General features: G+C 47.1%; 1 protein-coding gene and 1 long non-coding RNA gene across 15 annotated transcripts in view; one reads left to right on the top strand and one right to left on the bottom strand.

Annotated features, from left to right (window-relative positions):
- PPP6R2 (protein phosphatase 6 regulatory subunit 2) overlaps positions 1-14510 on the bottom strand; it is a 139944-nt gene extending 125434 nt beyond the window's left edge. For 9 of the 14 annotated variants that reach the window (XR_011650343.1, XM_071219137.1, XM_071219129.1 and 6 more), the window contains exon 1: positions 14307-14501. The gene's annotated coding sequence lies outside the window, so the exon portion shown is untranslated. Of the gene's footprint in view, positions 1-14306 lie in introns of all 14 variants that reach the window. The other 5 variants (XM_071219134.1, XM_071219133.1, XM_071219131.1 and 2 more) reach the window with 3 other exon arrangements.
- Positions 14511-14566: 56 nt separating this feature from the next.
- Positions 14567-15322, top strand: LOC111764606 (uncharacterized). Its single transcript, XR_002797182.3, has 2 exons — positions 14567-14826; positions 14945-15322. It is a non-coding gene; the product is annotated as an uncharacterized lncRNA (long non-coding RNA).
- Positions 15323-15686: the final 364 nt, after the last annotated feature.

The raw sequence follows: 15686 nt of genomic DNA, 5'->3' as shown, positions 1-15686 counted from the left end.
TTTTTTAAGGAGGTACTAGGTTGAACCCAGGACCTCATACATGAGAAGCAGGTGCTCAACCACTGGGCTACATCCACTCCCCATTTAGGGTTGGTTTTTTCATTTGTTTGTTTTTATGAGGTTCTAGATCAAACCAGAGGCCTCGTACATGGGAAGCATGCACTCAACAACTTGAGCTACATCCACTGCCAGCCAGAGAGGCTTTTTCTGGCCTTTACAGCCTCCCTCCCTAGGAAGTTGGTCTGCACCCGGAACTGGGTCCAAGGCCCAGATTTGAGCAACTAACAGGGATCAAGAATCAAAGAACAGCAGTAACAGAAGACTCCTTCCACTAAAACCCACGGGGGAATTACATTTTCAATAGCAACAAAAAAACTCAAATATCTAGGAATTAATTTAACCAAAGAAGTACAGGATCTACAAAACAATGCTAAAGATAATTTTAAGATACATGCTCTGCCTATCTTCGGCCAACTGCCCTTGCCCTGGGTCCCAGCAGTGCTAGGGCTGAAGGGGACGTAGTGAGAAGAGGTTGGTGAAGGGGTGCCACCTCCAAGGTGGTGAAAGGAGGTGCAGGACCACCTGCTCTGGATTTATCCCTCCAGGTGTGTCTGGGTGTGGAGAAAGGTCACTAACACGACTAGATTCTAGCGGACACAGCTACTGATCAGGAGACACACCCAGCAAAGGCCTCCTGTCTGACACAGGGATTGTGATGTCCACTCCACCTCTAAATCAAGAGGGAACTTAGATCCCATAAGGCTGATGGGTGTGATTCGTCTACCAGAAGATGCAGACACTCTCAACTCTCTGATATGGTGGTGGATAAATTTTGCCTCCCTATTAGCAGAACTTGGACAATGCAAAACAAAACAATACAACCAGTTTGAAGATAATGGAAGCTTCATACCCTGTAAATCATACACTTAACAAATGGTCCTGTAACCCCACTTGTACATATTTATTCAAGTGAACATAAATTATTTCCACAAAAAATCCTGTCCCCAAATATTTAAGCAGCTTTGGTTTTGTTCACCAAGAACTGGAAATTATAAAGAAGGTCATTAATTGGTGAGAATAATGAGTGGGCACAGGAGAAAAGCCAGACACTTTAGTACAAATAATAATGGGTCTGGGGAAGCGACTTGGCCCAGTGGATAGGGCATTCATCTACCACATGGGAGGTCTGTGGTTCAAACCCCGGGCCTCCTGACCCGTGTGGAGCTGGCCCATGCACAGTGCTGATGCACACAAGGAGTGCCGTGCCATGCAGGGGTGCCCCTCACGTAGGGGAGCCTCACACGCAATGAGTGAGCCATGTAAGGAGAGCCGCCCAGTGTGAAAGAAAGTGCAGCCTGCCCAGGAATGGTGCCACACACATGGAGAGCTGAAGCAGCAAGATGATGCAACAAAAAGAAACATAGGTCCCATGCCACTGACAACAACAGAAGCAGACAAAAAGAAGAACACACATCAAATGGACACAGAGAACAGACAACTGGGGCGGGGCGGGGGGGAAGGGAAGAGAGAGAGAGAGAGAGAAAGAAAATTTTAAAATACCTAAAGAAATGGAAAGACATTCTGTGTTCACTGACTGGAAGAATAAATATCATGAAGATGTCATTCTTATCCAAACTGATTCATAGATTCAATGCAATCAAAATCCCAATAGCTTACTTTAAAGAATTAGAAAAGGCAATTACCAAATTCATTTGTTTAAGGGAAAGTGCACCCAAATAGCCAAAAGCATTCGAATAAAGAAGAGCCATGTGGGAGGATTTACACAGCCTGATCATGAAACATTACAAAGCTACAGTGGTCAAAATGGCATAGTGGGAAGAGGATGTGGCTCAAGCAGTTGGGCACCCGCCTGGGGGTCTGGGTTCAGTTGCCAGTGCCCCCCTAAAGAAGATGAGCAAGACAGAGAGCTGACGCAATGGGCTGGCACAGCAAGCTGATGCAACAAGGACACACAATGAGGAAACACAATGGAAAACACAGAAAGCAAGAAGCAGAGGTGGCTCAAGCAATTGGGTGCCTCCCTCCCACATGCGAGATCCTGAGTTCAGTTCCAGGTGCCTCCTAAAAAGAAGATGAGCAGACAGAGAGAGTACACAATAGTCACAGAGAGCAGACAGTGAGCACAAACAATTAGGGTGGGAATAAATAAAATTAAATTTAAAAAATACAAGCATGGTACTGGTATAAAAATAGACACATCGGGCAGTGGATGTGGCTCAAGTGATAGAGCTTCTGCCCACCAAAAGCGAGGACCTGGGTTCAATTTTTGAGGCCTCCTTCTGAAAAAGCCAGTGCCCGCATGAGTACCCACATTGTGAGCCAGTGCCCCGCACAAGTGAGTCATGCAGCAAGATGATGATGCATCAAAAGAGAGACAAGGGGAGAGTCAAGGTGAAGGGCAGCAGAAACCAGGAACTGAGGTGGCACAATTGACAGGGAACCTCTCTCCCCATCAGAGGTCTCCAGGATGGAATCCCGGTGAATCCTAGAGGAAAGAAAATAAGAAGACAACACAGACAGCAAAAACCACAAGATAGGAGGAGGGGAAGGGGGGAAAATAAATAAATAAGTCTTAAAAAAAAAAAAAAAAAAAAATCGATCAGTGGAGTAGAATTCAGAGTCCAGAAATAAATCTTCACCTCTACAGCAAAGTAGTGGTTTTTTTAATAAACCTATCAAGCCCATGTTAATGAGATAAACAGTCTCTTCAACAAATGGTACTGGGAGAACAGGTTATCTATAACCTAAAGAATGAAATAGGATCCCTATCTCACTCCCTATACAAGAATCAACTCAAAATGGATCAAAGACCTAAATATAAAAGCCAGGACCATAAAACAACATGAGGTAAATGTAGGGAAATATCTTCAAGACCTTGTGGTAGGTGATGGTTTCTTGGACCTTACACCCAAATCACACGCAACAAAAGAAAAAATAAATAAATGGGACCTCCTCAAAATTAAATATTTCTGCACCTCACAGGACTTTTTCAAAAGGGTGAAAAGGCAGCTGACTCAATGGGAGAAAATATTTGGAAATTACATTTCTGATAAGGGCCCTTGATATATGAAGAGATGTTACAACTCAACAATAAACAGACAAAATGACCTGATTAGAAAATAGGCAAAAGACTTGCATAGACATTTGTCCAAAGAAGAATACAAATGGCAAAATATCACTTGAAAGAATGTTCAACATCATAATGATTAGGGAAATGCACATCAAAACTACAATGAGATATCATTTCACACTTATCAGACTGGCCACTATTAAAAGAGAATTACAAGTGTTGGAGAGGATGTGGAGAGACAGGAAAATTTATTCACTGTTGGTGGGAATGTAGAATGGCACAGCCACTATGGAAGATTGTTTGGTAGTTCCTAAGGAAGTTGAATATAGATTTGCCACACGACCCGGGAATACTGCCAATTGGGTATATACCCAGAACTGAAAGCAGTGACACGAACAGACATCTGCACGCAGATGGTCATAGCGGCGTTATTCACGACTGCCGAAAGATGGAGACAACCCAGGTGAATATCAACCAATGAATGGATAAACAAACTGTGGTGTGTTCACATGATGGACTATTACGCAGCTGTAAGAAGGAATGAAGTCGTGAAGCATATGACAGCATGATGAACCTGGAGGACATTATGTTGAGTGAAGCCAGCCAGACATGGACAAATACTGTATGACTGTACTACTTGAACTAAATACATTGTGCAATCTCACGGAATTACTAACTTTAATATGGGTCACCAGAAAATAGAATGAGTTTAGAGAACGGAAAGCTAAGGGTTAACTGGTGCTTAATTGGGAAAAAGGACGTATATCAATCTTTGGAAATGAATAGAAAAGGTCTGGAGCTGGCTGAGGCACGTGTTTGGGCTCCAGGAGGCCAGAAGAGCATCCTGCAACATACTTGAAGGAATGAAGGAGGAGACTGCCCATCTGCAGAGGAGATTTGTAAGTAGAGCACTCCACGCCATGGAGGCTGGTGCCTATCCTCCACTGGAGGCACAAGCCACCTTGGGAGCTGTTAAACAGCTGGAATTGAAAGCTGACTTCCCAAAAATGGGAGAGGAAGAGACGATTGGGTACCTTTGGCTACTGATGAGTAATTCAGTGGGCTAAAGTATAATCCTGAGAACAGCTAAAGTTTGAGCCTGTCCAAGTCAGAAAGAGGCCAGGAGCCGCCATCTTAACTCTGCACCTGGCATGAGGGGCAGGCTGAAAATCACAGTGCTGGAGGGGACTGGTTTCTTTCCATCCAGATCAGATTGCAGCTCTAGTCTAGGCCCCAGTGTCACCTCCAGCAGGGAGGAAGCTGCAAGGACCTGCACCAGCCTCTCTGGGCAATTATCAGCCAAGATGCAGAAGCCGGTCTTTATCCTACTCTGGTGGCACAAGCTGCCCCAGGAGCTATTCTATGCCTGGAATTGGAAGCTCCATTTCCCAAAATCAGGGGAGAAGATAGTTGGCTGCCAATTTCGGCTACTGATTGGTACTCTTGGCTGGCTAAGATATAACCCTGGGAACAGCTGGGGTGTGAATCTGCCCAAGTCAGAAAGAGGCCAGTGGCCTCCACTTTGACTCCGCCCCCACCCTGAGGGGAAGCCAGGCTGACAGAAAATAACAGTGGTGGTAGGAACCAGTTTCTTTCACCCAGACTGGCCTGCAGTCCTAGATTAGGCTTCAGAACAGCCTCTGGCAAGGAGGAGGCTGGCAGGCCCCGTACCAGCCTATCCAGGTAACTGCAGGAACCTTTGGCCAGCATAGACTGAATAATCAGAAGTCTACTGGGGCAACTGCAGTCATCTTGGACCCGCACTGCATAATTGCTGCCCACAGCTGCAGCTCCATCCCTGCCCCAGGCAGGGGAGAAAGAGGTGTGACACTTCATCAGTCTCTCTGGGCAACTATAGTCTATGCCTGCACAACTTGGATTATCCCACACAGCTGTGACTGCCCTACTTCTGTCAAAGGAAAAAGTTGGGAGAAGCTTCTTTGGTCCCTGGTGCAATGAGGGCAGCTTGAGCCTCCACAGTTTATATCACCAGTTACAACCTTGGCTCCTACTGCACAACTAGCAAGGGAGAAAAGGCAGGAAGCCCTAAACTAAAGAGAAAAACTGCATCCAGAATAAATACTTTAGTAAGCCAGATGTCAAGACACCAACAAAAAATTACAATCCACACCAAGAAACAGGAAGCTATGGCCCAGTTAAAGGAACAAGATAAGCCTCCAGCTGACTTAAAGAGTTAAGACAACTAATCACAGCTGTTCAAAAATATCTCCTTAATAAATTCAATGAAATAGCTAAAGAGATTAAGGATATTAAGACACTGGATGAGCACAAAGAAGAATTTGAAAGCATACATGGAAGAACAGCAGATCGTATGGTAATGAAAGGTACAATAAATGAAATTTAAAAAACATTGGAATCATATAATAGCAGATTTGAAGAAGCAGAAGAAAGGACTAGTGAGCTTTAAGAAATGGCCTCTGAAAGTGAACATACAAAAGAATAGCTGAAGAAAAGAATGGAAAAAATTGAACAAGGTCTCAGGGAACTAAATGACAGCAAAAGGCATGCAGACATATGTGTCATGAGTGTCCCAGAAGGAGAAGAGAAAGGAAAAGGAATATTTAAAGAAATAATGGTAGAAAATTTCCCAACCCTGTTGAAGGACGTAGATATCCATGTCCAAGAAGCACAACATACTCCCACCTGAAAAAATCCAAATAGACCAACTCCAAGATACATACTAATCAGAATATCAAATGCGAAAAACAAAGAGAGAATTCTGAGAGCAGCAAGAGAAAAGCAATGCATAACATATAAGGGATAGCCATAAGATTAAGTGCTGATTTCTCACCAGAAACCATGGAGGCAAAAAGACAGTGATATGATATATTTAAGATACTACAAGAGAAAAACTTACAGCCAAGAATCTTATATCCTGCAAGACTATCTTTCAAAATTGAGGGCGAGATTAGAATATTCACAGATAAACAGAAACTGAGAGAATTTCTAACCAAGAGACCAGATTTCCAGGAAATGCTAAAGGATGTGCTAGAGCCTAAAAAGTAAAGACAGGAGAGAAAGACCTGGAGAAGAGTCTAGAAATGAAGATTATATCAATAAAAGTAAACAAAAATGTCAAAAGAGTGGTGAAAATAAAATGATAGATAAAACACAAATAGTCAGGAATAAACTTAACCAACGATGTACAGCACTTGTATTCAGAAAACTGTAACTCAGTGTTAAAAGAAATCAAAAAAGGACTAAATAACTGCAAGAACATTCCATGCTCATGAATTGGAAGACTAAATATCATTAAGATGTCAATTCTACTCAAACTGATATACAGATTCAATGCAATCCCAATAAAAATTTCATCAGCATTAAACAAGGTCATCAAATTTATCTGGAAGGGTAAGATGTCCTGAACAGCCAGAAACATCATAAAAAGGAAAAGCAAGCCCTCATCTCCAGACTTTAAATTACCTAGCTATAGTGGTAAAAACAGCATGGTACTGGCATAAAGACAGACACACAGACCAATGGAACCAAACTGATGGTTCAGAAACAGACCCTCACATGTATGGTCAAGTGATTTTTGACTAGCCTGTCTAACCCAAACAGCTTGGGCAGAACAGTCCATTCAACAAATGGTGCTAAGAGAATTGGATATCCATAGCTGAAAGTCGGAAAGACGACCCCTATCTTACATCGTGTCCAAAAATTAATTCAAAATGGATCAAAAACCTAAAAAAAAAAAGGCAAGAACCATAAAGCTTCCAGAAGAAATTGTAGGAAAATTTCTTCAAGACCTGGTGGTAGGTGGTAGATTCTTAAAGGAGATAAGAGGAGGACTGAGATGGACTACTGATGTTTAATATATGTAGAAGTTTTAATTAGCTTTACTGTAAAAGTGTGGAAATGTATAGAGTGGATGGTAACACATAGTGAGTAATAGCTAGTTTATAAATGGGGATGTGGTTGAAAATGGTAATCTAGATATGTAAATGCCAACTGACAGAATGCTAGAGAATAATCTAGGAACTGAATAGCACAGTAAACCAAGAGGTGGATGAGAATTGTGTATGATGGTACAGATCCAAGACTGTCCTTTGTGAGCTAGAGCAAATGTACATCACTACTGCAGGGTGTTGGGAATGTGGAGAAGCATGGGAAAGAAACAGCTGGAGTGACCTGTGGACTGTGGTTAGCAATAATAATATAATATTCTAGCATCTATGCAAAAGATACACTGTGTTGATAAAGAGGCAGCATGATAAATGTGAGCTAAATGTACACTATGGGCACAGTAACAATCACATGATATTACCTTATCTGGAGCAAATGTTCCACCACAGTGTGGTGTATATATGGAGGGGTGTTGTTTGGGAATTCCGTACATGTGAATGATTGTTTTATAAGTTTACAACTTCAGTCATAAAAAATATATTTAAAAAATAATAATAGGGTGGGTTGGGGGAAAAACACACCAAATGTTAGATAAGGACTATGGGGAAGTGGATGTGGCTCAAGCGATAGGGCTTCCACCTAACATATGGGAGGACTAGGGTTCAATCCCTGGGGCCTCCTGGTGAAAATGAAGAAGAGAAAGTGTGCCTGCATGATGTGCCAGTGCCCGTGTGGCAAGCCAGTGCCTGCATGGCGAGCTGAATGTTCACATGGCGAGAGTGCCCATGCAGTAAGCCAGTGCCTATGCAAGTGAATTGTGCAGCAAAATGATGACACAACAAAAGAGAGACAAAGGGTAGAGTCAAGGTGAAGCACAGCAGAAACCAGGAACTGAGATGGCACAGCTAACAGGGAACCTCTCTCCACATCAGGGTCCCCAAGATCAAATCCTGGTGAATCCTAGAGGAGAAATAATGAGAAGACTAAAAAGAGAAACAGACACAGAAGGTCACATAGCGAATGGATACAGACAGCAAAAACAGCAAGGTGGGGGGGGAGGGGAAGGGAAAGGGAAGGAAATAAAATAAATAAATCTTTTTTTAAAAAGATAAGGACTATGATTAGTAGTAAGATTTTGACTATATTCTTTCATAATTTGTAACAAACGTCTCACGACAAGGCAAGGTGTTGGTGGAGGATTGATGTATGGGACCCTGTATGATGTTATGCATGCTTGCTTTTCAAGTTCACAACTTTTACTATACACTTGTTTATGTATGTTCATATATAAATTATATAAAGATAATAACATTAGGGTTGGTTGGGGGAAAATACTTTGGTTAGTAGTAATATTTTGACAATGCTCTTTAATCATTAAAAAGGTTTAACAACAATGCAAGTTATTGGTGGTAGGGTAAGTTATGAGGGTCTGTATGATGTTATATATGTTTTGTAATTTCACAACTATTAATATATACTTATTATTTATGTATGTTTATGTGTGAGTGATACACTTCAATAAATTTTTTTTTAAAAGTCCCAATTTCTCATCGGAAACCACAGAGGTAAGAAGGCTGTGGTATGACATATTTAAAATGCTAAAAGGAAAAAATTGCCACCCAGGAATTCTGTATGTGGCAATATTGTCTTTTAAAACAGAGAGAGATGAAGACATTCCCAGATAAACAAAAACTGAGAGAGTCCATCACCACCAAACCAGCCCTACAAGAACTGGTAAAGGAAATTCTGCAGGTTGAAAGGAAAGGAAAGGACACTAGACAGTTGACCAAAGCCACATGAATAAAGATATCCAGTGAGGGTAATGACATGGGTAAATAGAAATGCCAGTACTATTGTATTTTTCATTTGTAACTCCACTATTTACTTCCTACAGGATCTAAAAGGTGAATGCATAAAATGTCATGATAAATCAATGGTTTCAGACTCATACTGTATGAAGATTTAACTTGTGACAAGAACTACACAAAAGTGGGGGGATAGAGAAAAATAGGAACATAGTTTGTGTATGCTATTGAAGTTAAGTTGGTATCAAACCAAATGAGACTGTTACAGATTTAGGATGTTAAATATAAGCCCCATGATAACCACAAAGAAAGTATCAGAGAATATGAAAGCTCATAGAGACAAAAAGTAAAGTACAGGTTCCTGGGGGGGCGGGTGGGGAGGGGGAGGGGGGCAAAGGCAACAGGATTTAAAGCAAAATGGGTGTAGGATTCCTGTTTGGAGTGAAGGGAAAGTACTAGTAATAAGAAGGTGGTGAGGGTACTGCAACATTGTGAATGTTATTAATCCCACTGAATGGTCTGCTTGGGAGGGACTGGAATAGGAAGTTTTTTGTTTTATATATGTCTTCACCGGGGCGGGGAGGGGGGAATGAACAGCAACTAAGGAGACAATGACAATTAAATGCAATACTGGGATTTAAGAATGGTAGAGAAAAGGCTCAAAGTGGCATTACTGGGACGTATGAAAAAACTGAAACACAGAATGAAAGCTCTATATCAATGTTAAATTTCTTCAACTTGATAACTACACTTAAGGTGATTACATAGTGAACAGTCTTGTTTGTAGGAAGTGTACATGGAAGTATTATGTCTTCATGTATATGGAAGTATTCAAGAAATATGATGTGTGCAACCTGCCTCAAATGTTCAGAAAGCAGAAAGAAGCAGAGACATGATGGATGGAGAGATTAATTGATAGAATGATATGACAAATGTGGCAAAATGTTAAAACTGGTGAATGTGGGGACTGGATGTGGCTCAAGCCTCCCACATGGGAGATCCCAGGTTCTGTTCCCAGTGCCTCCCAGAGTGGGGGGAAAAAAACACAACAAACAAAAAGCAAAACAAACAAAAAACTAACTCAGGGAAGCCGATGTGGCTCACTGAGTAAGTGCCAGCTTCCCACATATGAGGTCTGGGTTCAATCCCCAGACCGCAGTACCTCAAAAATAAATAAATAAAATTGGTAAATCCAGGTATCTGGGAGGGTGGGGGTATGTTGGAGTTCTTTGTATGGGGTTTGTAATATTTTTTAAATTGTCTTGTAAATTGAAATTATTTCAAAATAAAAATTTAAAAGAAAAAAAAATTATGATAGGTACTTGTGGCAGTTGAGATTATTTATGAATCCCAAAAAGAGAACGATTATGTTTATAAACAAATCTGTTCCTCTGGGTATGATACCATTTGATTGTATTAGATTCACCCAAGATGTTTTTGATTAAATTACCTGTTAGGATTAGGGCTTGATTCTACCATGTCAAAAGGTGTGACTCAGGTTGATATAAATGGACAAGCCCTTCCTGGGGCCCCGGGGGGAGAGAAGTCATTCACCTGACAGTTTGCAGCTGAAGAGAACAGAGGAGCTGAGCAACTGAGAAGGCCTGGAAAGAAACCAGCCAAGCCAAGCAGAGCCGAGCCCCATGCCAGAGACTGACACAGGAAGCCCTGAGGCACCAGGCAGAGGTCACCCGCTTTAACACACGGCAACTGACTTTGGTGAGAAAGCAACTTTGAACTGGGCTCTTGAGGCTCCTGTAACTGTAAGCTTCTACCCCAAATAAATACCCTTTATAAAAGCCAACAGATTTCTGGAACTTTGCACCAGCACCCCTTTGGCTGACTAATACAGTAGTGAAGAATGTATAGCATATGCTACTCCTTTCTATTTTTAAAATACATCTATATCTTACACATACACACACACAATTGGCTGTTATCTCCAGCAGTATACAAAAGAAAATGGCAAGACTGGTTGCCTTGGAGAGGAAGTGGGTAGCTGAAAACAGAGAGAGAAAAACTGACCTCATTATACACAATTTGGTACTCTTTGAATTGTTTCTGAGTTCTTTTTACCATGTGCTTAAGCCATCCGTAAGAGGCAACCAAACACAAGTTCTGTGTGAGTTGAGTCCTGGCTCTCTCATTTATTCCCCATGACCTTGGGTATGTTAATTTGTTTGTACCTGAGTGTTCTCATATGAAAAACGGGAATATTAAGAGTATCTATGTTGTTGTAGTTTTAAGAATTAAATGAGATAGTGTAAGTAAAACACTTTAAAAGTACCTGGCACATAATCAGCTATCATTATTATTCAAAAATTTAAAACAATAAAATACTTTAAAAGTCTTTTCCCTAATGTAAAAAAAAAAAAAAAAAGGCAGGGGTGGGGGGGTGGCAGTGCTTGATTTAAACCTAGATCTGAGATCTATTATTTAGTTGTACACCTCGATTTCTTCATCTGTAAAAAAGAGAAATACTAGTTCTTATACCCTAGGGTTCTTGTAAGGATTAAATGAAATAACTCATATAAAGCATTTAATACAGTAGCACACAATAAATGCTCAATATGGGAAGCAGATTTGGCTCAACTGATAAAGAGTGTCTGCCTATCACATGGGAGGTCCAGGGTTCAAACCCCGGGCCTTCTGACCCGTGTGGTGAGCTGGCCCATGCGCAGTGCTGATGCGTGCAAGGAGTGCCGTGCCACACAGGGGTGTCCCCCACGTAGGGGAGTCCCATGTGCAAGGAGCACGCCCCTCCAGGAGAGCTGCCCAGCACAAAAAAAGTGCAGCCTGCCCAGGAATGGCGCTGCACACACAGAGAGCTGATGCAAGATGATGCAACAAAAAGAGACACAGATTCCCAGTGCTGCTGACAAGAATGTAAGTGGAACAGAAGACAACACAGCAAATGGACACAGAGAGCAGACAACGGGGGGGGGGGGAAGGGAAAAATAAATAAAATACATAAATGCTCAATAAATTCTGCCCTGTGTGTGTTCAATAGCTACACAGCCCCAAGCCTCGAGTGCTGTCCTGTGCTAATGGTCCTGTGCCTGCAGCCTGACCACTCTCTGGGCTCGACTCCCCCGCAAGCCTTCTTCCTATCAACTCCGGGACTTCTCAGGCGCCTCACACTACTCTCAGCCGGGAGAAGGACTTGCTTTCTACCTCTAGCCTGTAACAACTCCCCACACCTCGCCAACCACACGAAGCAAGCTTCCACATCTCAGTAAACAGTGCTGCTGTGCACCCATTTGTTTCATCAAGAGCGTATAAATCACTCCTCTCATCTATCAGCAAGTTCTCTGCCTACCTCCAAAATCTCTCTCCAGGTTGACCAGAGGTCTAAACCACCAGAACTACACCCACTGCCAACTGTCCTCCTTCACCCTTCTGTCCAGCTGACCAAAGCATCCCCAACGCAGTGTCCAGACTCAGGTTCCCACGACTCCCACCATGGCAAGTTCAGTGTGTGGACACAATGAGGACACGGATGGGTCAGTAAGGGGGCAGATAGGTGTAAGGGGGGGAACAGATGGGTCAGTAAGGGGGTACAATGGGTCAGTAAGGGAGTACAAATGGGTCAGGAAGGGGGTACAGATGGGTCAGGAAGGGGGACACAGAAGGGATCAGTAAGGATGTACAGATGGCTCAGTAAGGGGGTACAGATGGATCAGGAAAGGGGGACAGATGAGGGTCAATAAGGGGGGTACAGATGGGTAAAGGGGGCACAGATGGGGTCAGTAAAGGGGTACAGATGGGTCAGGAAGGGGGTCACAGATGGGGTCAGTAAAGGGTATGGGGGAAGGTGACAGGTGTAAGGAAGAAATAAATGGTGGTGATGGAGGAAGAAACGGGGCAGTGAGGGTAGACAGGCCGGGGAAGGTGACAGAACAGGGTAAGGGGACTTGTGACATTTGGAGAAGCAGTAATGGGGGTGGAGGAGAGAGGGGGCAGAGAGCAGATGAGGGGAGAGATGATGGGGTGCTGACAGGATGGGAGACGGGTGGCGGAGGGGAGTGCCACCCCGACAGGCAGGAGCAGGGCAGAGGGGGACACTGACAAAGGGTGGAAGGTGAGCTGACCTGAGGGGTAGCCTGACAGCTGGGGGCACTGAGACAGCACTGACGGGGTGTCACCGACAGCGGGGGTCCTTGACAGCCGGAGAATCATGCATGTGGGAGACAATGACAGGCAGGGAGAACGGGACACTGACAGGGAGTGCACAGACAGGTGGGGGCTGACAAGGGGTCTGACAGGAGGGGGGTGTGACAGGAAAAGGGGTCTGACAGGCGGGGGCTGACAGGACTAGGGTGACAGGTGGGGCCTGACAGGATGGGGGTGAAAGGATTGGGGTGACAGGCAGGGGTTGACAGGTGGTGGGGTGACAGGAGGGGGTTGACAGGATGGGGTGACAGGTGGGTAGGGTGGCAGGTGAGTGGGCTGACAGGCGGGAGCTGACAGGTCGGGCGCTGACAGGTCGGGAGCTGACAGGTGGGTGGGCTGACAGGCGGGAGCTGACAGGCGGGGGCTGACAGGTGGGTGGGCTGACAGGCGGGAGCTGACAGGATGGGGCTGACAGGTCGGGGGCTGACAGGTGGGGGGCTGACAGGTGGGGGCTGACAGGTGGGGGGTGACGGGTGGGGGCTGACAGGTGGGTGGGCTGACAGGCGGGAGCTGACAGGCGGGGGCTGACAGGTCGGGGGGGGGTGACAGGTGGGGACTGACAGGATGGGGCTGACAGGCAGGGGTTGACAGGCGGGAGCTGACAGGTGGGGGGCTGACAGGTCGGGGGCTGACAGGTGGGGGCTGACAGGCAGGGGTTGACAGGATGGGGGAGACAGGTGGGGGTTGACAGGCGGGAGCTGACAGGATGGGGCTGACAGGTCGGGGGCTGACAGGTGGGGGCTGACAGGATGGGGCTGACAGGTGGGGGGCTGACAGGTGGGGGGTGACAGGTGGGGGGCTGACAGGTGGGGGGTGACGGGTGGGGGCTGACAGGTGGGGGGTGACAGGTGGGTGGGCTGACAGGCGGGAGCTGACAGGCGGGGGCTGACAGGTGGGGGGGGGTGACAGGTGGGGACTGACAGGCGGGAGCTGACAGGATGGGGCTGACAGGCGGGGGCTGACAGGCGGGGGCTGACAGGTGGGGGGTGACGGGTGGGGGCTGACAGACGGGGGCTGACAGGTAGATGGGCTGACAGGCGGGGGCTGACAGGTCGGGGGCTGACAGGCGAGGGGCTGACAGGTCGGGGGTGACAGGTGGGGGCTGACAGGCGGGGGCTGACAGGCGGGGGCTGACAGGTCGGGGGGGTGACGGGTGGGGGCTGACAGGTGGGGGGTGACAGGTGGGTGGGCTGACAGGATGGGGCTGACAGGCGGGGGCTGACAGGCGAGGGGCTGACAGGTCGGGGGTGACAGGTGGGGGCTGACAGGCGGGGGCTGACAGGCGGGGGGCTGACAGGTCGGGGGTGACAGGTGGGGGCTGACGGGGGGGCAGCTCCGGCCTGAGGGAGCCCCGCGGCGGCCGCACTCACCGGCCCCCGGCCCTGGTCGCGGCGGCTCCAGGAGCTGGGCTGAGGCCGGGACGCTGGCGGAGGCGTCCCCGGCGGCCTCGCGCCGCCGCACGCACATGGGCGCGGGCCGGCCGGCGCTGGGGGGAACCGGCTCCAGGCCCCGGGAGGCGTTCGCGTCGCCCCAAAATGGCGGCGGCGGCGGCGGGCGCGCGCCCCGGGGGCGGGGTCAGGCCGGGTCTGCGCCTGCGCGGCCGGAGCGCCGGCGCGGTGGGAGCAGGCGCGGGAGCGTGGGAGGTGCTGGCGGCGGGGTTCAAGGGCAGCGTGGAGTTCCCGGGGAGGCCTCACTACGAAGACGTCCGGGCGCCGGGGGTGCGGCCTCCTCTGTCCTCTTCGCCCTCTGCGGCGTCGGCTGTGTTGTACGAGCGTGGTTACCTGTCGTCGTGAGACACCTGCGCCACCATGTGTCCTAAGGCAACAGCCGCGGAGCAGGCCCTGCGGCGGGCGGCCGCGTTCCGAGGGCCGCGCGCCTGGTGTGGGTGAGGTAAGTGGGCGGGGGGGGGCGCCGGAGGACAGGGCTCCGGGCGAGTTCCGGGGCTCTCGGGGCTCTCGGGGACCCCGCCCGCCCCCTTCGCCTATTTTACACTCTTTCTCCACTGCAGCGCGGGGAACCTGCGCCGCTGCCAGCGCAGCCCGGGCAGCTCTGTTCCCTGGGGGCAGCTGGGGCGGGGTCCGCACAGCTGGAGCCAGAGTGAACCTGCCCCACCGCCGCCCCCACGCGTGCACAGGACCCTTCCTGCCTTCAGACTGGACTGGGCGCACCTGACGGGCAGCCCCCGGACTTACTGCTCTTTTCCAGCATAACCCCATTGAGTCTTGCACAGTGTTTAAATACGAGCCGCTTAACATGTGTTGGAATTGTTTGATTTAATCAAACTAATCTCTAAAATGAGAGTTATTATTTCAGATGACAAAACTGTGGGGAATGTTGGAAAAAGAAAAGGAACACCTAAAGAATATTTAAACACTTGTGCCAGTTATCAGTGCCTGTGGACTCTGAATTCTCCAGTGGTAGTTGGATGCTCTGTACAAATGGATTGGGGCAGGAAGCAGAAGTAGCTCAGTGGTTGAGCACCTGCTTCTCATGTACTGGGTTCAATCCCCAGGACCTCCGTTTAAAAAAAAAAAAAAAAAGGAAGAAGACCTGGGCCCTTCAGGTATTTTTCTTTTGCCAACTGGTGCTATGTATGTTAAGCTTTGTCAGAGAGCACTGAAGAAATAGGGCGTGGGAAAAGGTTTCTCTTCCCATCCCACTCTGCAGTGGGTAGGGCGCGGCTGCTCCAGTGCCAAGCTCTGTGGTCTGGGCCATTTCTCTGGCACCCCCTCAGCTGGTTTTGTAGCTCC

The sequence above is a fragment of the Dasypus novemcinctus genome, chromosome 12 (genome assembly GCF_030445035.2).
Source record: "Dasypus novemcinctus isolate mDasNov1 chromosome 12, mDasNov1.1.hap2, whole genome shotgun sequence".
In the NCBI taxonomy this organism is placed as follows: Eukaryota; Metazoa; Chordata; class Mammalia; order Cingulata; family Dasypodidae; genus Dasypus; species Dasypus novemcinctus.
This window is presented reverse-complemented; position numbering and strand designations above follow the sequence as displayed.